This window comes from Arachis hypogaea, chromosome 15 (genome assembly GCF_003086295.3).
Source record: "Arachis hypogaea cultivar Tifrunner chromosome 15, arahy.Tifrunner.gnm2.J5K5, whole genome shotgun sequence".
NCBI classification, from domain to species: Eukaryota; Viridiplantae; Streptophyta; class Magnoliopsida; order Fabales; family Fabaceae; genus Arachis; species Arachis hypogaea.
Genome location: NC_092050.1, coordinates 79657044 through 79662228, shown reverse-complemented (window position 1 = coordinate 79662228; position 5185 = coordinate 79657044). Strand labels below are relative to the sequence as shown.

The 5185-nt window shown below is 33.4% G+C and overlaps 1 non-coding gene across 1 annotated transcript; it reads right to left on the bottom strand.

The window, feature by feature from the left end:
* Positions 1-5078: 5078 nt before the first annotated feature.
* On the bottom strand, positions 5079-5185 carry LOC112753965 (small nucleolar RNA R71). The gene has a single exon (XR_003178324.1). It is a non-coding gene; the product is annotated as a small nucleolar RNA R71 (small nucleolar RNA).

Here is a 5185-nt window from a genome sequence, read left to right as displayed (position 1 = left end):
CGTCACCCAAAATTTCTCTGGCTCCAGCTTTTGAAAACCATCGAAGACGTTGGAGGTAACGTTGGACCTCCAACGTTCCCTCCAACGCCAGCACTAGTAGTTTTGAAAAATTTTCCAAATCCACGTTTGAGGCAACGTTGGATCACCAACATTGCCCTCAACGTTGCACCATTTTTTCTTCCAAAAATGTTGCCTGCAATGTTGGTGGATCAACGTTACCACCAACGTTGCATCTCCCTCTCTTCTTCAATACTTTTTTGCTCTGTTTCCTCCTCTTCTTTCTTATTTCTTTCTTGCCTTATTTCCACCTACAATCAATCAAACAATTGCCTCAAAGTTTGCTGTAATCATGAGGTATTTGCATCATTGATAACATCTAGTAAAAGTAGCATAAGACCTTATGAAAAATTACATAAACAACCATGTTTAATTGACTTGCGAAATGCATGAAATTTCAATCCAATTGCTTACTTATTGTGCAAGAAAGTGCATAAAAACTTAATGAAACAAGAGGAAAATGCTTGTGAAACTAGCATAAGATGACTTGTCATTAGTATACTAATACTTCTTCCATAGAAGTCAGCAGTAGGGTTTGTATAGGAACCCAGAGTTCTTCTGAACTCTTCAATCCCATTTGGGTTCATGATGAAGAAAGGTATAAGAAGAGAAGGAATGAAGATAGAAGGAGTAGAAGAAGAAATAGAAGTAGAAAAGATAAACAAGAATTAAAGTATTTTTTTAGTTTATTTATTAATTTTTTCAAAAATTAAGTTTAATTAATTAAAAGGAATAGGAAATTAGTTAATGAATTTCGAAAATAGAAGAGAGAGAGAAGAAGAATAGAATTTTCAAAAATTAGAAGAGAGAATAATTAGTTAGAAAGTTTTGAAAAAGAAGAGAGAGAAGATAAGTAACTAATAAGAAAGATAAGATAAAGAAGTTAAGAAAAGATAAGTTTTAAAATTAAAAAGATTTGAAATTTAAATTTTAAATTTGAGAATTAAATTTTAAATTTTAAATTTTGAAATATTTTGAAATTTAAATTTTAAAATTTAAATTTTGAAATTTGAAATTTTGAATTTTGAATTTGAAACAAGATAAGATAAAGATAAAAAATATTTTATTTTAAAATTTTGAATTTTAAATTTTAAAATTTGAAGATTGAATTTTGAATTTTGAAATAAGATAAGATAATATTTTTGAAAAAGATATGATTTTGAAATTTGAATTTTGAAAAGATAAGATAAGATATGATTTTTGAAATTAAATTTGAATTTTATTGTTAATTTTCGAAAATTAATTAAAAGATAAGATAGAAAAGATATTTTTTTTTTAATTTAATGAGGAAAGAGAAAAACAACAAAATGACACCAAACTTAAAATTTTTAGATCTAAATGGACCTAGTGTGCGAAAATTTAAAGAAAAACACAGAGGGATACCAAACTTAAAAATTTTAAGATCAAAACAAAAAGAAAACACAAGAACACCTTGAAGATTAAGAAGAACACAAAGAACAAAATTCAAAGAAATTCAAAGAACACAAGAACATGCAAAAGACAACAAACTTAAAATTTTGAAAATTAAACACAAAATTTTCAAAAAATTTAAAAGAAAAACACAAGAAGACACCAAACTTAAAGATTTGACACAAGACTCAAACAAAAGACGTTAATTTTGAAAAAAAATTAGAAAAAGAAAAAAATCGAAAAACTCAACAAGAACACAAACAAAAAGACTCATACCAAGAACAAATATTAAACAAAGAAAATAGAAAGTTTTGAAAAAGGTTTTTGATTTTTTTTTTCGAAAATAGGGAGAAGAAAAATAAAATAAAATACTCTTGCAAAAATTAAAGACAATACCTGATCTAGGGAACAATATAATCCGTCAGCTGTCCAAACTCGAACAATCCCCAGCAACGGCGCAAAAAAATTGGTGCACGAATCCCACACTTCGTACAACTGTACCAGCAAGTGCACTCGGTCGTCCAAGTAATACCTGAGCGAGTTAGTGTCGATCCCACGAGGATTGTGGTTTGAAGCAAGCTATGGTTATCTTGCAGGTCTTAGGCAGGCAAAATCAAGAGGTTGTTAGTTTGAATTTGGTTTAAAGGCATGAAAAGGAATAAAAAGTGTATAAAATACTTTGTGAATTTGAAAGGAATCAGTAACAGGAAGATGGTTAAGGATTGGAGTTGCTTTGTCTTTCTTAATTAACTCTGGTCTTACTGTCTTCTTTGCTTGTGAATGATTTCTTCTATGGCAGGCTATATGTGATCAACGCCTTTCTTGAGAGGTCGTCAATACTCCTCCAGATCTGAACACCAGGGTTAGTGTGCATCCAGTCTGATTGATGGTTACGTTCCTACGGTCCATTCTCCTTAATGATCCTACTTAAAATGCCACAGACATGGTCGAATATTCCGGATTAGAGAATGCTGCATCTTTGAGTTCTAGCCTTTACCACAGAGACCCTAATCTCCCCGTAAATTGGCTGAACTGGTGTCTCGAGAAGTCCCTAACGAAGTCGTGGAATAGTCGTCTGAGAGATGTATAATCAAGTTGGTAGTTTGATGCGTGAGCATCTTCTTTATCTTTTCCTAGTGAATTTGCATTCAAATTGTTGAGTTTAATCAAGATTTAAATATCTTTAAGCCATTATGGATGCTACTTTGAGTTGTGTGCAATTCTGTTTATTTCAGGTAGCATTTGGATTGATTTGATGGCGTTTTGTAGCAGAAAAGGAAGAAAGAGAATGACGCTTTCAACTCCGACCTCCTTACACTCAAACAAGAAGAACTTGAGCTATAGAGTCCAATTGATGTGATCCTAGCGGCATTGAAAAGCTAACTTTCAGAGCTTTATAACGATATATAATAGTATACCCATTTCTTCCATTTCGTACGGACCACTTCACATGAAACTTGAGGAAGCTCAAATTTGGCGCCAACTCAAAAGTACTCCAAGGAAGGCAGTGTGGTCCACTCCAGGCCAAACTTGAGGGAGCTCAAGTTTGGCATCAATATGAAGTCTATAAAGAAAGCCACATGCTGCCATCTCCACGCCGAACTTGAGCTTACCCAAGTTCGGCACCAACTCAAAGGATCCAAGGAAAGTATGAGCTCTGCCAACTCCACGTCAAACTTGGTTTCTTCCAAGTTTAGCGCCACAACCTTTAGTACAAAAGTGGTCCCCATTCACTCATACAAGGCTGCACGCAGAATGGAATTTATTTTGATTAAATTTTATTTTATTTTAAATTAGGAAAAGATATTATTTAGTTTTAGGAAATATAATTTACATTAATTAGGATTAGATATAAATGGGAAAAGAATCAGCCCTTCGGGATCTTCTCTCATCTCTTCTCTTCAACCTCATTCCGCAATTTACAGTTTTATGAATCCTAGTTTCTCTCTCTGAACGATGAGAAACTAAACCTCCACTGTTAAGGTTAGGAGCTCTGTCTATTGTATGGATTGATACTATTACTTTTCTATTTTAATTCGCGTACTGATTTATATTTCAAGAATTGTTTTCGTTCTTTATTTTATGAATTTTAGTGGAACGGAAGTATGACCCTTGTTCTAATTGAGTTCTTGTATAACTTGGAAAAGCTCTTTACTTGATCAACAACTTGAAAATATATTCTCCTAAACTTCTAATTATCTGGACTTAACGGGATACGTGACATATAATCCTCTTATATTTGGGTAAATAGGGTTTTTGTGGCATATAACTAGAATTGAACTTCAGCCTCTAATCAGAATTATATGACCAAGGAATTGGTGGTTGATGAAGGTTAGAGGAGACTAAAAAGGTCTAAGGAATTAGGGTTTAGTCACTTATAGTTTGCCATGAATTAAATCTTGCATGATTAAAATAGTTAGTAAGAAAAGTCAATCCGGAAAATAGATATCTCTGAAGCCTTAACTGTTTCTCCATATATTATTCACAACTTATTTACTACTTGCTTTCTGCTATTTTGAATTTATTGTTAATGCTTTTGAACTCTCTAAACATCATTTTATGTTTGTCTAACTAAGTAAATCACTTAACCGTTGTTGCTTAGTCCATCAATCCTTGTGGGATCGACCCTCACTCACGTGAGGTATTACTGGGTACGACCCGGTGCATTTGCCGGTTAGTTTGTGGACTTTAAATTCCGCACCAAGTTTTTGGTGACATTGCCAGGGATTGATAGTGATTAACAACTATTAGTTGTTTGATTTCTTAGATTAGATGTTTTAGTTTTAGTTTTATTTAATTTTTGCCTTATTATTTTCGAAATTTAGTATTAGTAGTTTCCATTAATTTCTAAAATTAAGTTTGGTGTTACCTAGTTGATTTTATTTTAATTTTACAATTTAATTTGCCTATTATTTTTGAATTTTTCAGTCTAATTTCAGTCATCATTTTCGAATTTTTACTGTTTAATTTATTTAGTACTTTTATTTTATTTCTTTACACAGGTTACCTCACTGGAAATTCTCTACACTCTGACGTAGAGAGTTTCATATTTTCTTGTCTTCTGTCTATTTATGAGGAGGAACAAGGACAAAAAACCTCTTTTAGAGTTTGATCCTGAACTTGAAAGGACTTTGGGGTGGCGTCTGCAACAAGCAAGACTTTACAAGGCTGCAGAGTTCACTATGGACCATAATAATGCTGCTAATGCCAATATGGCAAATCCGAATGGGAATGAGCAACCTAGGAGAGTGCTTGGCTCTTACAGTGCTCCTAATGTAGATCTTTATGGAAAAAGCATTTTGGTACCCCCTATTGCTGCAAACAACTTTGAGCTAAAGCCACAGCTAGTCACTCTTGTGCAACAAAACTGTCAGTATCATAGACTCCCTCAAAAAGATCCAAATCAGTTTATGTCTAATTTTCTGCAGATTTGTGATACTATGAAAACTAATGGAGTGAACCCTAAGGTTTATGAACCCATGCTCTTCCCATTTTCTTTGAGGGATAGAGCAAAGCTGTGGCTAGATTCTCAACCCAAGGAAAGTCTGGATACTTGGGATAAGGTTGTCACTGGGTTTCTTACTAAATTTTTCCCACCACAGAAACTGACTAAGCTTAGTGTGCAGGTTCAGACCTTCAGACAGAAGGATGGTGAGACCCTCTATGAAGCTTGGGAGAGATACAAGCTACTGACCAGGCAATGCCCTCCAGATATGTT